This window comes from Uranotaenia lowii, chromosome 2, assembly GCF_029784155.1.
Source record: "Uranotaenia lowii strain MFRU-FL chromosome 2, ASM2978415v1, whole genome shotgun sequence".
NCBI classification, from domain to species: domain Eukaryota; kingdom Metazoa; phylum Arthropoda; class Insecta; order Diptera; family Culicidae; genus Uranotaenia; species Uranotaenia lowii.
In genome coordinates this window covers 108,835,476-108,858,011 of record NC_073692.1, presented here as the reverse complement: position 1 = coordinate 108,858,011, position 22,536 = coordinate 108,835,476, and the positions used below count along the sequence as shown (strand labels likewise).

Sequence of the window (22,536 nt, the reverse complement as noted above, 5' to 3'; positions counted from 1 at the left end):
AAAAGCATTTTGTTATTTGGAACAAAGAAAAAGTTTTGATTCAAAGGAAAGCATTTCTTCGAAACAAAAGAAAATGCATTTGAATCAAAGGAATTTTTATTTGTCCCAAAATCAAAGGAAAAAATCCTTTGTTTTTGCGACACTTTCCTTTGAAACTAATTTCTATTTTTCTGCGTGTACAACTTTTTCTGAAACACGGACATCGAAGTCAACGGCCCAAACCGTACATTAATGAGTTTCGCTCAACAGTTCCATAAAATTGAATCCAGTTTTATGGAATTCAAAAATGGGGCATGGTTTTATCAAATAATGTGGTTTATTGACATCCCACTAGAAAATTTTCTCGTAGCACTCATATCTTGATAAGTTATAATTTTGATAGGTTTTGTTCTGCCAAATATCAAACTATGCTATCTAAACGAGATATAATCTTGAAAGGAGCATATCTAAAATTGATATAATTTAGCTATGATCGTATAGATTTTTTGATATAATTTGAGATATTTTAACATCCTACGAGTACTGAATAATAACTCATTTAGATAGGAAAAAATTAGTATCAAAATATCTCATCATGATATAATTTAGTTTTTCCCTCCTGATCGGGCGTCCCTATAAACAAGCAGCCAGGATCGAGCTATGCAGAATCAGTACGAAAATAAACAACTAACTTCTATGAAGCTCAGGTAGAGTAGTAAGCAAGGACGCACAACTGGTAGGATTGGAAAAGTTATGAGCTTGATTCTCATCTTTTATCGCCATCTTTTTTTTGCATACAAATCCAATAAGATTTTTAGTTTATATATCCTATCTGGATGAGTTATAATTTTGTTTAAATTATAACAACGGTTGATATGATTATGTTATGGTTGCATAGACTTTTTGATATAATTTGAGATATTTTAACATCCTACGAGTACTAAATTATAACTCATCCAGATAGGAAAAAATTGAATATCAAAATATCTCATCTTGATATAATTTAGTTTTTCTCTTCTGATCGGGAGGTACTAATTAGCATTCAGTTCCTCTCAGCATCTGCACCTGATGCACTTTTAATGGCTCATTTGCATACTAATTGTCTGTAGCTTTCAGATGTGCACTCTTTTTTTTTGCTTTACTTTCTGTCTCATTTGTTGTTAGTTGAACACGCGTAACAATTCGTAGAAGATGTTTGCAAACTGTGACTACGTTTGAGAGATGGCTACGAGAGAATTTTATGGCAGGATAACATGTTTAATATAAGGGGAATAATCATTGAAACTCATTGTATGTACTTCATTAAAAAAAACTGCTGCTGCCAATCGCTAAGACAAATCTAAACTGCGTAAATTTATTAAACTCTGTTTGTGTCATTCCAACATTGTTGTAAAATGGTATGATCATCTAAGAGATTTCCTTGCCTTGTGTCTCTGATGACACGCACCGCGATACAAATCAGACAACTTGTAGATGCAATTTGTCTTTGATCTGTAAGTGTTGATTTATTGTTGAGCCGCTCAATGGTAGGCACAAATGTATCTAAATGGAATGTAACTTTTTTTTTACTTCTGACTCAATTGAATGCGTGACAAGGTCGACAAATTTCCGAGGAGCCCTGTGGATTGAGATTGTTTTTTTTTGTTTTGTTTTGACGTGGGGCTCTAACTTCTTATATGAGTTTCTAAGCAAGTTGCCCTGAGGGCTAGAAGATGAATATGCGTAGCTGCTGCGTAGGTTTAGCGTTAGAGAAGCGTTCTTTTTTTTGTAGAGGTGGAGAACTTCCTACACCTGGAACCTTATTTGAAGGTATGGCGCTTTGAAGCAGTGCAATTACTCATCATTTGAATTGAGACCAGTTAAACTTTATTTTTCCTAATTGCTGTTCATAAGTACATACGGTATAAAATTTTATTTCAATTTCAAAACTGAAATAAAAATGAGGAAGACTAAAACATTGTAGAGAATTCTAGCTTGAACGTTTGAAAAGACGTTCCTATAATAATACTATTTAATTGAGTATAAACAATTTAGTGTTTGAAATTTTTCACTAAACTTCAACAACACGCAACAAATTTATTTCCGAACACACACTTCCGTTAACCCTATCGAGATGCCTTTATTTCACTTTAGACTTGAGATGTTCAACACGTAAATTCCTCCATAATGATCTCAAATCACACTGTCGGAAACTTCTACAGTAATACTGGTGCAGAATCTGAGTTTCCGTTACAATCAAATGTTCCAGTTAGGCATTTCTCACACCCTCGGCAAACCGCGAGAAATTACGATAACGATCTTCGCTAATTAAGGTGAGGTCAGAACAATCGGAAGACTCATCGTTCATTTCCAGCCCGCCTATCGGATGAACGATGATTGTTGGGGGCTGCTATTTCATCACAATTTCCTTCCACGTTTAACGAGCATTTCCCACACAAACTTGAACTAGATAAAACAAAAACAACTTTCAACAGCGCGCGGTGTCACCACGATTTGGCGAAACTTTGTTGACCCTTCTGACCGGCCAGCTTTAGGTCAACGCAAGTCAATTTGAGCAGCTTAGCGAAACAGATTAAAATCAGCAACCCACCGAAAACGAGGGTTTTCTATGGGAATTTACATTCATTAGTCAAATTATGATCATCAAAAATGATCGCCGTGGATCATTTTTTCTTCTGGTGCAGCCATTTGAAGTTGGCCCCGGTTAACATTAGCCTTTGGGGGCATTGACTGACTGTTTTTCCACCACTTTAGTCTACTTAGCCGAGGCGTCATCATGATTATCCTAGTTAGTTGACACGAAACGATTTAACCTTAAACGTTATGACCTATTGTGACCGTTACATGTTTGAGCAACCACTAGAATTTGATTATCTTAACAATCTAAATTACGAAATTACGGCGCCAGATAGGTGAACTACTATATTATTAAGTATTTTTCTACATCCATTACAATGTTGAGAAAATTTGAAAAATTGTATTCCTCCTTTTAAAATACCCTCAATAGTAGGATAGGTATTTAAAATTCGAAATGCCAGTTAAAGAATGCAATCGTATATTTATTATGATTTCAAATAGGAAGGCAACTTAATTTGAAATCATTATAAGAAAGCAATTTTTGGTAGACTTAAACTATCCATTTTCTTCACTTACTTTGTGCTCAAAGTAATTAAATGCTTATTAAATTAGACAGACTCTTATATCGTTTTCTATAAATAAAATGTCTCATATGTACTTTTCGTTTGGCTCATAGTTCTTCTAACCTGTGTGAACATTTGTTACTCTATCTGTCAGTATTTTTTTTCGGGTACCTATGTATATATTAAAGTTTTGTAATTATTTATGCAATACTTACACACATAGAACCAATTTGTTTTTAGTAAATCTTTTTTCAATTTCAAATTTGTAGTACCTGACCACATAGACACATCTAATGTTGAGTAAAATTTACATTTTCTAGCTTTACATGTTGCTCCATTTAGGCTAAACAGAAAATTCCCATTCAAATTTAGATTCATTAATGAAAAATCATAATTACAAAATTCAAATTCTAAAAAATTTCCTTAATTTAACCAAAATCTTGTTGCTTATTACTCAATTGATATAACAATCAACGGTGACTATTCGTTAAAAAGAATAAAATCATTTTGGCTTCGGGGGGGTTGAAATAAGGGGTAATTTTTTCAAAAATACAGTTCAAAAAATAAAAGTTGTAAAAAATAGGGACGTTTACGGTACTTGCGTGAAAACAATAAAAAGCGCTGCCGATAAAAACGGAATCCGAAAAACAGATACCTAACACATCCGATTGGGAAGATACAAAAAAAAACACAAATTTTATTTGTAACTATATGATTATTAATATTTAATTACTTTTACATTAAAAGTTTTGGTATTAAATTGTAACTTTAGAAAATGTGTCCTAAATCTAAAAGTTGAGCTTAATTCGAATTTAACTTTCCAAAAACGTTATTAAAAAAAAGTAAGAGATAACAATTTTCCGGATCAAATCTGCTTGATGCAAAATTGAAACAAAATAATAATTCTAGTTTGAAAAAAATTGCAATATTAACACATTGCGGACCAAATACGAAAAATCTCGGTTTTTCGCTTGATGCTTAAAAAGCATAATTCAAATGTGAATCAAGTAACGAAACTTCATTCTAACAAATTTGACACAATACTTCCCGTTACTCAAATGAACTATATAAGCAGAATTTTGTCTATTGGTATCTAGAATATAAAATGCCGAATTTCGGTGTCTGGCTGCCTAGACTTTCTTGATATCCTTAATGTGTTAATAATGTTAAACAATTCATCGAGAAAATATAGAACTTTGTGCAGATATTTTAAGTGAAGATCAGATACAGGTTTGTTTAACAGCAAATATTTTATATAAAGAATCAATTTCATATTAAAAATCCTGTGGATATTTTTAAAAAATAAAATTTGGGTTTTATTAATAAAACAAAACTTAGAAAATCAACTCAATTTTTTTTGTGATTTCCAGCTGAACTGTGTGTACAAGCTAATCTTGGTTGAAAATTAGAAATCTGGAAATTGTTTGTGAGTTTAAGAGGAAATTGTGCTAAAGTTTATGATCTCTTGAATTCCTCAATGTTGATTGTAAAATTTATTTACAAGCTAAATCTTTTCTGAACTTAGAATCTACATTCTGAATCTGAATTCAAAAATTGTGCTTTGAATTTGTATCCGAATTTCCATACGATTTTTGAAATGTACAAAAATTACGATTTCCGAATGTTAATTCCAGATTAGAATTTTATGAGTCAATTGTCAGAGCCGTCATTCATGAATCTATTATTGAAATTCTGTAGTTCAGATTTAATATAAAGTCACTATTTAGTTTATTCATTTTAATTTGTATTGTGAATGTGAATTAATATATGAATTTCAAATAATGATTCTGAATCTGAGTTTGCAATTTTGGATTGCCATTTCGAAGCTTTAAATATTTGAACATTTTTTTTTTCTTTTTTTCATATTCGGAAAACCATTATCAAAATATTGAAAATGCATATGATTTCGAAAAACATGATTCAAATTTGTTATGAAACGCAAAACTTAATTTGAACCAGGATTTTAAAGCAGCTTTTCATTTATAATTTCTTATGACTAGTCGAATTTAAAATTACAACGTTTGATTCAATATGTGAATCTTTTCCTCTGTAAAGTGGGCTACCACCATCACTGAACTTGTTACACATTTTCACCTTGGATTAAATTGGATACAGAATGCGAAATACGAAACAAGATATTGAATTTTGGTTATCGGCGCTTATTCGATTTGATACCGCCGGCATTAACCTTTCAGCGCAACCGCTTTGCGTATGACTGAAGGAAACAAATTGAAATCGTTTTCATGTCCCTCCCCCTCCCATCACAAGATAATGGAATAAGGAAAATTACAGAGAAAAAAACACTTCATGTTTCAAACCACCGGCAAACAATCTCCGGCCATGCGTGTGTACGCAATGAGGCAGTAGGAAAGCAATAAAAAAAAAAAACAAACAACGGTCAAATGCCAGACATTGTGCGTTTTTTTGGTGATGGGCCGTGACACGAAGATTATGTCAACTATCCCTCGCTCTCCATCTAGCTCAGGTGGTACACTGGTTCAGCTGTAGGCTGGGCAAGAAGAAGAAAAAAAATAGATATGATTTCGATTCTCATCGGCGGCATTCTTTTATTTTCTTGTTTCTGGGATGGATTATGCATTAGGACGAAAATCCCATAAAATGTTCTTCTTGTTTCGCTTGAATGTTTCTAACTATGTAGTGGTTCTAGCAAACATGGAATCAGAAAAGATAAGTTAAGTCGTTGAAAATGGTGTTGCGGATCGCAATTCCAGCTGTATAGTGAAAAGATCGTATAAAATGTTATCTGAAGTCAGTTTCAATAGGGTATGATAGAAAACCGTCTATGTTTGTAAATTTGAAATGATTTTGCATCCGAAGTTTGCTATCAAATGCCATCTTGAAATCCAGAATGACGGCTTCCACTGAACTTGAAAATGATTTAAATCACTGAAAACCGCATGAAATCACCACATTATGGGTATTGAGTGAAAGGACTAAACTAGAGGAAGTCGAATTTTGCTATCTGACGCCATCATCAATCCAAGATGGTGGTTTTCGCTATTCTTTTCAAAGCTGAAGGGCAACACGATTATATGTCGAATTTCGTTGTCCAACGCCATCTTGAAAGCCAAGAAGGCGGCTGCCGCTCAACTTGAAAATACTATAAATGACTGATAATCGCCTAAAACCCCAACAATATGGGTATTAGTTCATTTTTTTATTATCTTTCTAATGCATTTAGCACTTTTCTTGTTTTGTTTATAGTTTTTCGTTTTTTTGCCATATTTGCTATTTATGTCATTCTATTATGACACATGTGCCAAATTGGGTGTTGCCAAAATCGAACATTGCGAACGGGGTCTGTATTGTGGTGGTATTATGGGATTTTAAGTCACTTAAAGCATTTCAGAAAAACGCGAAAAGAGATATTCGACTTCTATCGTTTAGCCTTTTTACCCAATACAATATATTTTGGGGGTTTCATGCAATTTTCATTCATTTACAGTATTTTTAAGTTCTGCTGAAGCCACCATCTTGGATTTCAAGATAGCGTCAGAATGCAAAAATCAACTTCATATAGCTTATCCCAATTAACAAATACCCATATTTTAGAGGTTTCATGCGATATTCAATTAATTATAGCATTTTAAAAGTTTATCGGAAGCCGCCATCTTGGCCGCATATACAGTATTTTAAAGTTGAGTGGTAGCCGCCATCTTGTAATTTAAGATGGCGTCGGACACCGGAATTCGACTTCTACTATTTATCATTTTCACCTAATTACCATATTGTGAAGGTATCATGATATTTTCAGTAACTTACAGCTTTGAAAATAAAAGCGGAAGCCGCCATCTTGGATTAATAATGGCGTCAAGCAACAAATTTTCTTCCTAATATTTGGACCCTTTCACTCAATACTCATATTGTAAAGATATTCATACCACTTCCGGTAATTGCAAGTTTTCAGAGACTTTTAAATATTTTTTTATTTTAACTCAAAACCAACACACATAACTTATCAAAAATGTGTAAAAATGGGAGTTCCAATTCAAAAATGTGCTATCTAACCTGAGCGTGTCCTGTTTTGACATCTTGATCGAGAACTGTCAGTTTTATGGCGGTTTAATAACACTACACGCTCATATTTTTTTAACCATAAATGATTATTTTTCATACATTTTATGGTATTTTTAGTAGAGCTGCTAAAATTGTTATTTTTCAACCGTTATGAATTGTTAAATTTCAACCATTTTCCGAGTTTTTGACAAAAATGTTGGTAATGGTTGAAATTCAACAAAAAAATGACTTAAAAAACAGGAGCCATGTTTGCAATCGTTGAAGTGTTTGTTTTGTTTATAGTTCTGCGTTGTACCTAATTTCTTTAAAATCTCTAAACTGTAAGTATTTTTCCTGATAATACCTGTAAATTCAATCAATAGAAAATGTATTCAGATTGATCATCAACGTCACTCTCTTTTAAATTCATTTTCCAGACGAGAGTTGTGATGCTACTATGAGTTATCTGGGGTCGGAAGCAGCAGCAGTCCCGCCGCAGATTCAACGAAATTATAACAGCTGCCGTCACGTCTTTGGGTAAGTACATACCATTTTGGAGATCTCTGTTAATTGTACCGAGATTAATAACCATGGAAAAATATTTACAGAATGTTCCGGAACTCCGTACATTTGCATCATCAGGAGGTTCCAAAAATATGCTAAGAAAAACTGGCACTAAAAACACAGCAGAGCGGGAAGCTGAACAGTTAACACTCAAGGATAGGCAGCAGCGCAAGATCCGTAGCAGCAGCCGACGCAATCATTCCCTCCGCCGGCTGAACTTTCTTCCGCTAAAGCAACATAGAAGTGCCAGTAGATCGAGCTATATAAATAACATTAATATACATAAAACGTGATATTTAACATATTGGGTTTTGATTAATTGAATTCAAATTAAGTCAATTCATATTTTAAAACGAATATTTCCTTCAAATTTCGACCCATTTTTACTTTTTCTACCATGCTTGAAAAATAACCATTTTCCAAGTTCTCAGTGAAATCTCATTTTATGAGTTTTCACTGAAAACTCATAAAACGACTTGATCCACTAAACTGCCATTATGGTTATTTTTCAAACATTAATGGTTCAACTTGGCCCAGCGTGTAGTTTACAGCATTTTTGAACTCAGTAAACTGAAGGTCATTTCCAATGTGCAATCGGGCGCTGAATCCGAAAATGAAATTCAAAAAATCTCAGTAGAACCGTTTTTGAGTTATGCTCCAAATATGAAATATCGGAAAAATTAAAAAAGTTCTTGTACTTAGATTAAAATATCTCGGACGGCATAATAGTAATTTGAAATCTCTCTTTTGCATATTGAAGGTGAATAAGTTTTCTATCGATCATCTGAACACTGTTTTTGCGTTTGACCAACATTATTGCTGATATTAATGACTTTATGAGAAAAAAAATATATAAAAAAGATCTGACCATAGGGAGGGGTTGCTTGAGTCTCAAACGTGAATAAAATTTTGAGGTATTTTGCCCGGAAGGAACGAAAAATACTGGTTTTTCATCGATAACTTTTTTCATCATTAGCTGATTGTTTTTTATGGTTGATTTTCTTAAAGCCTAAGTTGAGACAAATATTTCACCCGAAGACTGTAACTCGATTGGATTTGAAACAGAAAAGTTATTGCGGTTCAAAAATTGTATTTTGGTTGAAATTTGTCGTATAAAACGCAATGCGTAAAAAGTACTCATTGCGTGTTGGACAAATTTGCGGCCTTTGAACCGCAATAACTTTTCTGTTTCAAATCCAATCCAATCCAATATTTGTCTCAACTTAGGCTTTAAGAAAATCAACCATAAAAAACAATCAGTTAGTGATGAAAAAAGTTATTGATGAAAAACCAGTATTTTTCGTTCCTTCCGAGCAAAATACCTCAAAATTTTACTCACGTTTCAGACTTAAGCAACCCCTCCCTATGGTCAGATCTTCCTGAAACTTGGCATGTAACCTTCTGGTAAGCTAATAAATAATTTTGACTTGAAGCGAGTGAGATTTATCATGTTTCATTCTTCCTATACTATGATAAGTGTACTGGGGTTCGTTAAATTATTAAAAACTGCAAAAATTACAGTTATGGTAAAGTAGCCATAACTTCTTCAATTTCCAACCGATTTTGATAAATAACCACTTGAAATCTTTGTTTTAAATTGAAATTTAAGCACAAAAGAAAATAAGATTTTTTAAATGCTACCATTGAGTCTAAAACTTTCATTAAAACAAAATTTTCTCTAAAAAATGCGATTTTTATAATTTTTTTTCTCATAAAGTCACTAATATCAGCAATACTGTTGGTCAAACGCAAAAAACAGTGTTCAGATGATCGATAGAAAACTTATTCACCTTCAATATGCAAAAGAGAGATTTCAAATTACTGTTATGCCGTCCGAGATATTTTAATCTAAGTACAAGAACTTTTTTAATTTTTCCGATATTTCATATTTGGAGCATAACTCAAAAACGGTTCTACTGAGTTTTTTTGAATTTCATTTTCGGATTCAGCGCCCGATTCTACATTAAAAATGTTGGTCAGTTAATCAAGTTCACGATTTTTTTTTAAATTTTGTAAACTAGTGTAATCATGCACTAAGTGCTATTATAGAACATGCAATAGAAAGCTTGGAGCAAACTTCTAAGTTTGTGTTTTTTTTATAGTTTAAACAGAGCATTCATAACTCTTTCAAAATAACTAAAATAGTATGTTTAATAAAAGTTTTATTAGCGTTTTCAAATCTATCTGAAAACATATGGTCGAAACAAAAATATAAGCATTTTTCATGACCATAATTAAACCGTCATAAAACGAGCTGCACAAAAATGCCATAATTGAACCATAATAAAACTTCCTAATGCTAGTTGGCTTAATCTGTGTTACTTGGATTGTGAGTAAATTCAAACCATAATGTTAATGTGTGATGATCGGAAGCCTTGATCTAAAATCAGATAAAGAATATAAGTTTGATATAAATTAACACGTTTTTTTTGCTTAAGAAGCGAATGGTAAAAAATTGAAATTCGCAATGCATCTACTACCTATTTTTGATTTTATTCAAACAATAGAAAAAGAGAGTTTGCAGGAAGTATTTCAAGTTGATTGCGTTTTTTACCTATAAATAACTTACGTTTTGTTTAGAGTGCCGAGTTTTCAATTTTACAAATTTAGAGTTTTATTCTTGAGTAGTTTTAAAATTGTGTTAATAAATAAACCGACCGAAGCTACTCGCATCTTCTAGCCAAATATACAAAAACAACCCTTGAATAGACTATCTATTTTTAAAAATTTCCAATTTGTTGATAAAAGAATGAGTTGCATTCCTTTAAACCATATTGCCTTTTTTTTTGCTGAACGGTACAGGGAAATTGTTTTAACAAAATTGGTCAGAGTTACAGTTTTATTCTAAAATTTTGCGATTCAAATCGGATTCATGCAAACGCGATGTTAATTAAAGATTTTAGTTTTAAAATTGGTTCTTGAATAAACTGAGCCGTAATAATGTTGATCAATACGCCCAATCATAGAATTCCCTGAAATTGCTTTGAAAGTAGATGAATGGTTCATTAACATTAATTAATTTTCATTAAAATCAATTCCCGTGGATGGTTTTTTTTTAATTAGTTTTTCATAAGACAAAACTTACAAAATGAACTCAAATCTACTTAATTTTTGTCATTCTAGCTGGATTGAACGCAACGAATTTACTTAGGTAAGATTTTAAAATCAAACTAACAATCAGCATTAAAAGCTTGCGATCTCTTGCAATTTGAATTTCTTAACGAAACGGTTATCTTGATAATTCATATTTTGATCGTGGAACTCATTTTAGAGCTGAATCTGAATTATTTGAGCAGTGCATAACTCTGAATCTGATTTTGAACCTGAATTAAAAATTTGAATTTTCAATCTGTTTCGGAATTTCAATATGTTTTTTGAAATTTACATAAAAACGGTTTCTGAATTAAAAAATAGGAGCCAAGAATTGAAATCAGTTTCTGAGCCCTCAATTATGAATCCAGAACCTTTATTTGGATGTTTTGGGCTTCAATGATTATTCTTTATTTTAATTATGTTTTTCTAATCCTACTTGCAAACCTAAATAAAAATAAAAATTTCGAATGATGAATCTGTATCGCCATTTTGAAGCTTTGTTATGTTTGAATTTAGCACAAGAATAAAGTTCATGATCTTCGAATCAGATTATGAAACAAAAACTAAGGATGATTTCTAAGTATTTTTTTCATATTCATACTAGAGTGTCCGTCCCGGGAGGTCCTGTCGGGAAACCCCGGGAATTCAAAAAAAATCCTGAACTCCTGTTTCCAGTGAATCCAGTTTTCACTCCCAGGAATTCCCGAAAAATATTATTCTTAGTACGGCTTGATTTTTAAATCATTTAGAATTTTATTAAGTTTAACACAAATCTTTAAATTTAAAGGTTTTGATCATGTAGTCATAGATAAAAAAGTTTTTTGACAATGTGTCGAGTTCTTTAGTGAACATTTTTGTAGAGCCAGTTGTAGATATTCGAATTTTTATCTTCATTCGAAAAAAATCTTCATTCTTTTACCATCAAACAATTTTTTGGTTTTATATTATCATAGTTGGTAATATTTGTATTAAAGAGTTAAACAATTCAGATTGAAAAATAAATAAAAAAAAACATTTGAGATTGCATTCAGCAAAGCTTCAATCAGCTGTTTTTCAATAAAAATATATACATTGTACATTAATGTACATGTTTTCCAATATTTCCCGGGATCCCGAGCATTTCCGGGAAATTGGCCGTCAGATTTCCCGATTCCCGGGAACGGAGAAATGTTCAGGAAATAGACACTCCAAACTCAGATTTTCATTTCAATTTTTAATGATGATTTGAAACGAAATTCATGATTCCTAAACTGAATACATAATCCAAAATATGAAAACACAAATTCAACTTCTGAAATGAGTTAAACTTTTTTCAAAATTTTCCAGTCAGAATTATATTGACTATTGATAAGTGAGCAAATTTTGAAAAACTGTAGCCGATTTCTGATCCTAGGATTAGTTTTCGAGGTTTTGACATCAGTTCTGAGTCAAGGTTGTTAATATCGAATTACCTTATTCTATCATTATAATATCATTGAATTACAAATTTTGAGTAGAAAATCTCGCTTATTTTTGATGGACCCCATGGGGGGTTGGGTTTACCCCCAAAACCCTCCCATTTCTACTGCCATCCATAATTACTTTATGGATAACACAAACTTGGCCGGCATCGTTATTGGTTATATTTATGTAGGAGGTTTCTTCAAAAGTACAGTGAAAAAGTTTTGTCTCTTCACAGCTCCGGCAATTTCAGAAAGATACTTTACTTATAGGTATTATTTTTTATTTTGAAGAATCGAACTTCATTGTTCATTTTACTATTTTGGAGCTATCCATCTTTGTTTTTAAGGAAAGTATAAAGAAAGTATGTATCTTACAGTTTGATATTTTTACTTGAATTTTTGGTATTCTGTACTCACGCTTATGTGTAACCAAGCCATTTTTTTTAATTTACCTGAAATGAAATAGAGAAAAAATAAATTATTACTACATGGTCTCAGTGTTTGATTATTTATTATTTTAAAATAATATTTTTAATCAAGTACAATTATTAAGAGAACGTCAAGTCCAATCAAGGCGCATAAGTTTTTTTTGAAGACGAGAGAAAAAAGTTAAAAAAAACTACGATATTTATTCGTAGTTGTTTGAAAATAGACCCAAGTTTAAAATTTAATGTTTTTCTGTTTTTTTTTAAAAAAATTCCAATATGATAAGATGAAAAAAACTTTTTTTTTCTAAACTGTATGCCGAGCAATATGCTTTATGCGATGGTAATCGCAGGTCATTGGAGGTATGGGTCCAATTCCAAAAATATCTTGGAACTGGATTTAAAATGATAATCTTAAGTTAACCACGTCTCGTTTACTCAGTTAGTAAAACAAAAATCGGCTAAGATGATGTAGTTATGCTATTATTCTAATTTTTACAAAAATTCTGTTCATAGAAAAACTATCTGATACAACCGTTTTTGTTATTTACTCTTACAACTATCGACTAAAAATGCGAGAGTTCTACCAACAGAACTATAACCAAAGCCATATGTTTTCAGATTTTTATCGCCGTCATAACTATGTTATAATATTTTAATGGCATTTCGGCGAGATGAACTCTAGTAGAATGAAATTGAAAGATAGAAAATGATAGGTGGATAGTTAAAGCTAGGGCGCTTTTGGAGAAGAAACTTTGAAAGGTGGTTTTGAAAATGTAAGTCTAGGGCATGTGGGAGAAAGCTCAAACTAATCGGTTGAATCTTTGCTCGGCAACGGTTAATTCTTTATGGGAGGCGAAGCAATCGCAGCTTCCATACAGAATCAACCCGATGGATTAGATGTGTACCTACACACCTAATTTGCCATTAAAATATTATAACAACCAAAGCCATAGCAAAATTATGAGTGTTTGTTGAAATTTATGCACTTATTCTAAAACTTTTGTTTTCATTTGTTATTTGTTCCTAAAAACTTTAGGTTTTTGTATAGAAAAATACCCTCACATTTGACGTAACTTGTGCGGTCATTCTGAATTCCAACGAGACTTTCACATGCACTGCTGCATGCTGATGACAATTCCTTATTTTTTTGCAATTCTGCACCAGCTCAAGTGTCAATAAATGGTTATTAGCGTCGTTGAAATGTGTCATATGTATTGCCAAAAAAAAAATCAACACAACAACATTAACTTGAATATTACCCATCAAAACAGGCAAACGACCGCCAAAGTATGTCACCAAAGTCACATTTTACTCGCCATACGCGCCAAACGACCGTAACCACCCGCTGGGTGAGATTTGTTGAGAATTTTTTTTTTACCCTTCTTGAGGTCTCTCGGTCGTCAAGTGGTCGAAGATGCGACCGCCTGCCAGTTTTTTACTGGTCATCTGGCAAAGAACCGACCCAAGGAGCGAGATAAAGTAGCCAAACCACACATTCTCGCACAGCGATTTATCCGAATAACTTGTCGTATTTCGACACTTAATTCGAGATTTGTTTTCTACCTTCTAAGTTGCGGAGGGGATTTGCCAATCGCGAATCGAGTGGGTTGACCGGGCCAATTGCGACAAATGATATTTGAACCGGCCTGAAGACACGGCATCGTTGGGTTATCTTTTTAGTCGGCTGAGAATGGTCAACGCCCAGTGAAAATTTAATCTGTGTCATAAAACCAATAGCTGAAACTGGTTGCGTGTGTCAAAGATCACATGTCCGAGTACACGCGTTTTTTTTCTTAATCTTCATCGTTTCTGATAAATGGTACCCCTAAAAGATCTTTACGTGTGGGCTGACGATAGCAATTGTATGCAAAACTGGCAATCAGTGAAGAAGATATGGCAACCGATTTCAGCGTTAAGGCAGTTTGGAAGAAGATTGCAAGGTGGAAACCCGCAGGGCACTTGTTTAGTGCTTCTCCGATTAGAGACAGCTTATATTTAATTAGAGGCACGAAGGTGCTCGGTTTATTTGAGAGATCGCGAAAAAAGTTGCGTGTTTTTTTATATCAATCAGGGGAAGTGTGCCTCAGATAAGTTCCTTAATAACTAAGGGAAGTTTAAAATGAAAAAAAAAAGAAATGGAGTTCATCTATTTTTTCCAAAACCAACTAAAGTATTTTCTATTTTCAAATGATATTTTACATAAGCATTACAAATATTCATTTGAATTTGTTATTGATTTTGCTACTTAAATATTTGACTTACACTTTTACACAAATTACTCATTGAGGATTCTAAACTATCGTTCTTACTACTGAATGAACATTTATTCAGCCAAACACCAACCGAGTGAAACTTTAAGCCTAGTCCGGTTGAACAGATTCCAATCGCCTAATTGTGACTTCAATTGCTCATCATCGTCAACGTTTATTCGATCCGGCAGATCCGGTTCTGATGGATCACATTTAATACGAAATGATTGGCATCGCAGGTATTGCGAGAACTACCTGTGAGTAACAGAAATGTTTGTAGGAAAGCAATGAATGAAAATAAAGCTTTGTGTATCATTGTAGTTAGGAGGAATCGCAATACAGTTTTTAGGTTCTATTGTTTACAAATCAGGCTTAACGTAGTTTGATTAATCAAGCTCCATATATTCACGATTACCTTGGAGATTTATCTTTGCCTACTACTTGAAAAAGTCATTATCAATTATCGATGACGTGTGTTGAAAACACACAAGCAAACGTAACATCGATAATATAAAATAAATGTATTAACAAAAAAAACATTATTTCTCTGTTTACTTGAAATACTTTCGTTAGAATTTTATCAAACTCAACTGTGTATCAAATTTGAATTGAGGTTAATTTTTGGAATTTCAAATGTCAAACCACAATTGCTGGATATTTTCTGTCAGAATTCTATTTAAGGCCGGTTTTAAATACAGATTTCACATTAATCCTAATCCGCTCTGAAGTGTCTTTATGACACTTTTCGAAGATTGGCTTCTAATTTTTTCTAGCCACATAATAAAAAAGTTTTTTTTTCTGGTATCCCTAATGAAATTACGAGATCTTAAATTTTGCCACATTACTTTTTTAATGGACTCTCCCTCGATGCCCTGATAAAAACATTCATAATAACTTCCAGAGAGTCAATTTGACACTCCTCTTAAGATACCGCTATTTCACATTGGCTTATCAATCAATTTGTACATAATTTATTGTTCTGGAAAACTTGTGACGTAGCTTAAATACAAAACTAGGGAACAGCATTTTGGGTGCCTATGATTTAATAGCTGTTTTTGGAAGATTTTTGACATTCGAATCATTTGCCAGATTTTGTCTATCAGCTCTTGTTTTAGTGGTATGATCAGGGTTGCCGAAATTACAGAAAAAAAAAATTTCACAGAATTTTGAGCAAACTGTCATCACAGATTTTGTGTCCCAGAACACAGAATTTTGGAAATACTTTTTATTACAACATAAATTTGAATTTTTAACTTCGTTTTTGAAAATTATGATAATATTTGGTTTTCTCAAGTATTATATAAAAAAAGACTCAAGTTTTCATAACCTTTTAAAGAATTTTATGCTTTTTCCCTAACAGAATACCATCTCAGAATTTTTGGTTAAATCACAGAAAGTCAGAATTTTTTTTTTCGTTAAAACTCATAATTTTTTCGGTAACCCTTGGATATGAAGTGTAGAAATATTGAAATATTTCGGTTTTGAGTAAAATCGATCATTTTTTACTGATGAACCAACAAACAGACGTGAAAAACAAAGACATATTTTGAATCTTTAACCTATCCTCCATTCAATCAAGGATTCAGATTTTTCCTAGATATTAAAGATTTAGAGATATGTAGCTTTAAAAATATAAAACTCTACAATTTTTAGAAATTTAAATACATAACAACTATTTCTGAAACTGCTGAAGATAGTCTTCGAGTATTTTATATTCAAGATTTTCATTAATTTAAGAACTTTGTTGAGGACTGCAAGACGAAAGGACTTTTTTTTTAAAAATTAACAAATAATAAATTTGGGTTAAAATTTCTTATTTTTTTTTTTCAAAATTGGCATATTTTGCAAAATTGGAAGGAATGAACAAGAAGCAAACTTCTATAGCTTTTTATCAGAAGTCAAAATTACTCACGATCTCAGGGAAAGTTGATCATTGATTCAAAACCTTTGATTTCCAAATTTTGTAAAGTTTTACAATTTTTCCCAAAAAGTGCCAAAATTGAATTAATGAATTTTTCACCCTTTTTCCAAATTTATTTTGAAAACAAAAGTGGCTCAAAAAACACTTATTGCATATTTAAAATCAGCGCCCCCAAATGTGTCTAGATCAGTTCTGAAGTTCTTCGCCCCTCGGAAAAATGTAAATGACGAGTGTTAAGAAGCAGTTTTTTATTTGAACTTTTTGCCACTTTGCATATTTTCAGATTCTACTGAAAAATCATAGTTTTATTGCAAATTTCTTATGTTCATACACGTTTGGGAATCATCTGAAAATTACAATTAGATATTGATATCTCGTATTATAATTTAAAAACTCGATTGATAATTCAGATTATATTTTTAGAGTTGATATGAATATTGACAAAAATTCAACATTTGTCGTTTGAAGCTCACTTAAAATAGTTAATTATGCAAAAAGTTGTAAAAATTGAAATTTTTTTCTGCACGAGTCGGAAGTTTATGAAACGAGGCTTGGAAACGAGCAGGAGAATAACGTTAAGATCTGAAGAAATGGAGTTTTGCCACAAGTTGCATACACAATTTCTAGCAAAACCGCTAAATACCCTTCAGAATCATATTTTTAAACCTGAAGATACAGATCGTTAGTATCGAAAATTACTACTTTTGAAATTGTTTTTTTAGTAGGAAAAGCAGGCTTTTTCAAAACTAAACTTCATGACGAAAAACAAACATTTTGTTGAAACTTCCTGTTTGTTCGGATCCTCCAGAAGAAATATTTCACTATGCGGGACGATCCAGCAGCAAAATATACTTGCTGATCCGACCAGAACCAAAACATTGCTTGTTTTGGTTCTCCACGCTTTGCATCAATCCACAATTCAGTCAGAACAATGGATTCGGGATGCCAGATGAATCTTTGACGTTTTGTTATAAGGAAAAAATGTAAACAATTAGGTGAAAATTTTCGATGAATTTTAAATTCATTTTACTACGGTTTTTTCTTTAAAAGATCTCTTAAAAAGTAAGCAGAAGAAGTTTTCAGGTCTTCTTTAGTATTAAGAATATTTTTTGAAAAAATATTGATAGATACTCAGCGGTAAATTGAATTTCTTGTCATTCAAAACACACCTAAGTATTTTAATAGTTTTTTTATGAAAAAGTGATATTTTCACAAAAACTTGCATTCAAAGTAAATGTTGAAGATATTTGTTAGCTAAATTTATGAAATTTCTGTATTGGAAAGCATTCTAACAAGGGAAAAAAAACAGGTTGAAAAAACTTGAATTTTGTCCTGTTTTCTGTTAACCAAAGTAATAAAATTGATTTTTTTTTCTGGAATCAACAGAGTGTTTGAATTGTTTATTGTACTGGAAGAAGTTTTAAAAAGATTTTTTTAGATATATTCAAGTGTCGTATTCCATTTATGAGCAGTAATACCAGATATTCTGAGTGGTTAGCTCATAATATCACACGAATATGAGAACATTATTAGTGAGGATTTTGTAGAGATGATATAAAGGATGCGTAGAGTTCAAATCGGTTACACTGAAAATAAATAAAACTGATAAATTTCTATGGCAACGTTTGTTATTTTCGCAACACAAGGCAAAATTGAATTGAGGTTAGTGAGAATTGTAAAACCACGACAATAATGTGAAAATCAGAATACATGACGGACGACTAAATTTGAAAAAAAAACTGTATTAGATTATATTTGTTTTTCCGATTTTTTTAAATTTAGAAATTAATTTTTTTCGGAATTGAAAACATAAAACTATAATTGATTTTTAATCTTTGATTCAATGATCAAGATCAAATCATAACAAACAATTAGCAGCAGAGGCCTTAATAATCTGTGCTTCCTAAGCCAATTCCGTCTTGTTCCACTGGAAGGCGTTCGTAGAAGCAGTCTTTAAAAACTATACCACTGTGCCAATCCGTCTTTCTACCGTAGGCCAAATCAAAAACAATTTTGTTCGTAGCAGCAGCCTTTAAAATCTGCGCTCTTTGGCCTAGTGAATTGTAAAAGATTTCAAAGTTTCAAATAAAAATCAGATTAGGCTTGCATCAAAAAGTGAATTGATCAGAGTTTGATAGAACTATTAAAAATAATAGTTTTTTTATGCTTTGATTTACGATTGGACAAAAAAAAAGTTGCTGCGGGATCAAAATGTTTAGTTCTCACTTTTCTCACATCGCTTTTGGATTTTTATACATCCGATTTATTGCCAATGTTATATATTGTCTGAAATATTATTTTTAGTTAAATTTAGTTAAACTGCACCCTGAATGTTTTCTTTTTGTCTAGTGATTGATATTTCTGTTCAGATAAGCCTTTCAAGCTATCTTTTACATTTGAAAATCCACTATAGTAAGTTTTACAAAGCATTTAAATTTAATTTTCATATTTAATTAAAAAAAAGTGTTACAAAAGGCAGCTTCTCCTTTGTGTTGATTGTTAAAATATTTCACGTTAATTTTCAGCATTTCAAAGATCGATGGTGTTTTGTCCAAATTTTAAATAGCCTATGAAGGAAGTTCACTAATCACTAATCACTAATCGTACTTCCATAGCCAGAACTTATGTCTGAGTCCCAAAGAATAATAAGCGTATATTATTACTCTTCTTGTCTTTGTTCATGTTTTTGATCATATTAACATAAAAAACATCAAGATGATCAAAAACATAAAATGGTTGGGCCTACCATGGAGCAGAGAACGCAGAGATATCTGGAACACAGGAACAGGAAGAAACGTGGACCACCAGTACCATACGTTTCAAATTTAAATAGCCTATGAAGGAAGTTTTACAAAAAATTGGTCATATTGCTGTTCGTCTTTGAAAATTCTGATTCATAGAGGACTACCTATGTTAAGGTTGCCAGAATTTTTTCAGCACGTACCCGGGCCGGAAAATCCGAGCTATCTTCATCTTAAAACCTGGCAAAATCCGGGCATTTAATTCCAAAATGTCGACCAAAAATCCGGGCAATGTCCGAGCTAATTTGGTCCAAATCCAGGAATTACTCGACACAAATCAAGGCAAATAAAGTGAATAAATCCGAGCGAAATCCGAGCATTTCTAACTAAATCCGGGCAACCGGGCCGGGCCGAACTTTTATCAAATTTTGTGTTAAATATCCGGGCGAACCCGGATAAAACCGGGCAATCTGGCGACCTGAATCTATGTATTGTACAATAAACACAAGCAGAACCGTTTTAAACATGGAGTTCGCGATATACAATTTTAAGTTCTAATAGTAAAATTTGGAAACAAAATCATCGAAGCTCGATGAAGCAACAATGAAAACAATTAATCCAAGTTTGAATGAGAAATGGCACTAATTGGTCATTGGAATTGGAAATGGTCTTAATTGGCTTTCAAAAACTGAACATTCGAATACAAAATATAAAATAATTATTTTAAATTTAGAGCTCAGAGAATACAAACCAGTGCTTTTTAGGAGTTTGATAAAAAATAAAAATAAATAATTTATCATACATTTAAATAAAAAATTGCTGTACAGTATTTTTTTTACTGTGACAGAAAATTTCGCAACGATGATTTTACGTTGATTTCACAATCCGTCATCCATTCAAATGAGATATAGGTAACTGAATTCTTTTCATCAGTAGATGATTGATTTGAAATGATTTTTTTAATTCAGAAATTTACAATTACGTTTGAAAATTTGTATTCCTTCACATGTTTATGTTGGTATATCTATATTTTTGAAAAATCTGTTTTCTGGATGAATTTGATTTTTTTGGTTTGATCTAGCGCATGCTTAAAACAAAATCATTTAATGTTTTCAAAACCACCATCTGAATTAAAAAAAACGTAAATTTACGTAACAGTGGATCGCTAGAAACATGTACAGAAAGAATTTAAAAAAATATTTTTTTACAAAAACTTATCGCACACTCCCGGCAATCTTTTGAATAAGCTCAATTCGGAATGTGCATTGGAAATCTCATAAAGAATAATCTGAAAATTGGAGAAGGCAAACCAGTCCAAGAAACGATGTACGGACTATTTTTTTCACATTATTTTGAAGACCTGTAGTTCTAAATAGAATATTTTTCACGAACGTGTATCTGTACAAGAAAATTAATAATTGATCTGAAAAAAAAGGACGTATTGGTGCACAAAATGAAGATATTTTGGTGCCTTGTTAGCATAAAAAGTGTCCCGTATAAAATATTGGTGTTAAAAGTTGCTCTGTACGGACAATTTTTTGATTCACAGTATGTATGTATCTGTTCAACGATGTTTAAAAATTCGATCACTTTTGCACAGCATTTATTATAAAACTGTTCTGATTTACTTTGCAATTGGTCACTTTTTTAGCAACATAACTACACTTTTTTTGTTCCACATAATGATTTCAAAATTATCCTTACCATCCTGTAGATGGTTCGGAATTCGAACATTTTTAACTGTTCCAAATATATTTGCAATATTGCTGTGTTTCTGAACCCAAGACAGATCCAATCAAAACTGACCACCGACAACAAACTTGCAGATTTCGAACTTAAAGGCATGGCTCTTGATTGACTGCCAAAAAAAAAAAAAACAATCAAAAAACGGTCTCGACAAGCATGTTGGCCTGCTGTCCTGACGAATTGGTAGAAATAAAACATTCCGTTGCAAAATACCAGCATTTTCTTTTATTTTCGGTTGTTAAGCCTTCCAGGCAGATCTCAACCATCCATCAGAATAAAAGCACCAGAAAAATGAAATATTCAACAACACGTTTCGCCCTCGATTAAGTTGTGTTTCAAAAAGGAGCAAAACCACAGCCAACTGGCAGTCGTTCATTATGAAGCAATTACCTACATACACTGCCGGCCAAAAGTTTGGGATCACCCACTAAAAAACATGCAAATTTTGATCGTTCATATCTCAGCCGTTTTAGGACATATTGAAAATCTTCTGATCTCATTTGAAAGATAATGAGCAATAGCTATCTCGGAGGTATTTTGCCCAAATATAATGTTTTAGTTTTGAACTTAAAACTTAACCTAAAGTTATACCATTTTCAAAAAATCGCACTCAATATTCAAAGCCGATCATCTGTAAAGATCATAAAATAGACACTTGAGTTATCGTCCAAAAGTTTGGGATCACCTCTTTGTATGATGAGTTTGGGATCATTCTTATAAAACATGCAAATTTGTTTTATTCATATCTTTCTCATCTAACATCTTATTGCAGATCTGAAGGGTTCATTTGGAAGCTAAGGAATTGTTGTTTTTTAATAAATTCATTCAAAAATTATATTTTGAAGTGATAACCATAAAAAATCACCTGAAATTAATTGTTTTTTTGAAAGTTCCCAGATTTTTTTTATAGTTCTCACCTTAAAATATAATTTTTGAATGAATTTATTAAAAAACAACAATTCCTAAGCTTCCACATGAACCCTTCAGCTCTGCAATACGATGTTAGATGAGAAAGATATGAATAAAACAAATTTGCATGTTTTTATAAGAATGATCCCAAACTCACCATACAAAGAGGTGATCCCAAACTTTTGGACGATAACTCAAGTGTCTATTTTATTAATTAAAAATACATTCTTGAATTTTTTTCTCAAATTTTTTTGATTGTGTTTTGAGAAGTAAAGAACAGGAATTCTAATGCCACTCAAATTTTGAG

General features: G+C 32.1%; 1 protein-coding gene and 1 long non-coding RNA gene across 4 annotated transcripts in view; one reads left to right on the top strand and one right to left on the bottom strand.

Moving 5' to 3' along the window:
- Nucleotides 1–22,536, bottom strand: part of LOC129745661 (inactive serine protease scarface-like) — a 194,886-nt gene that overhangs the window by 71,279 nt on the left and 101,071 nt on the right. The window lies entirely within an intron of this gene.
- On the top strand, nt 7,403–8,010 carry LOC129745662 (uncharacterized). The gene is made up of 3 exons (XR_008737165.1): nt 7,403–7,477; nt 7,574–7,673; nt 7,745–8,010. It is a non-coding gene; the product is annotated as an uncharacterized LOC129745662 (long non-coding RNA).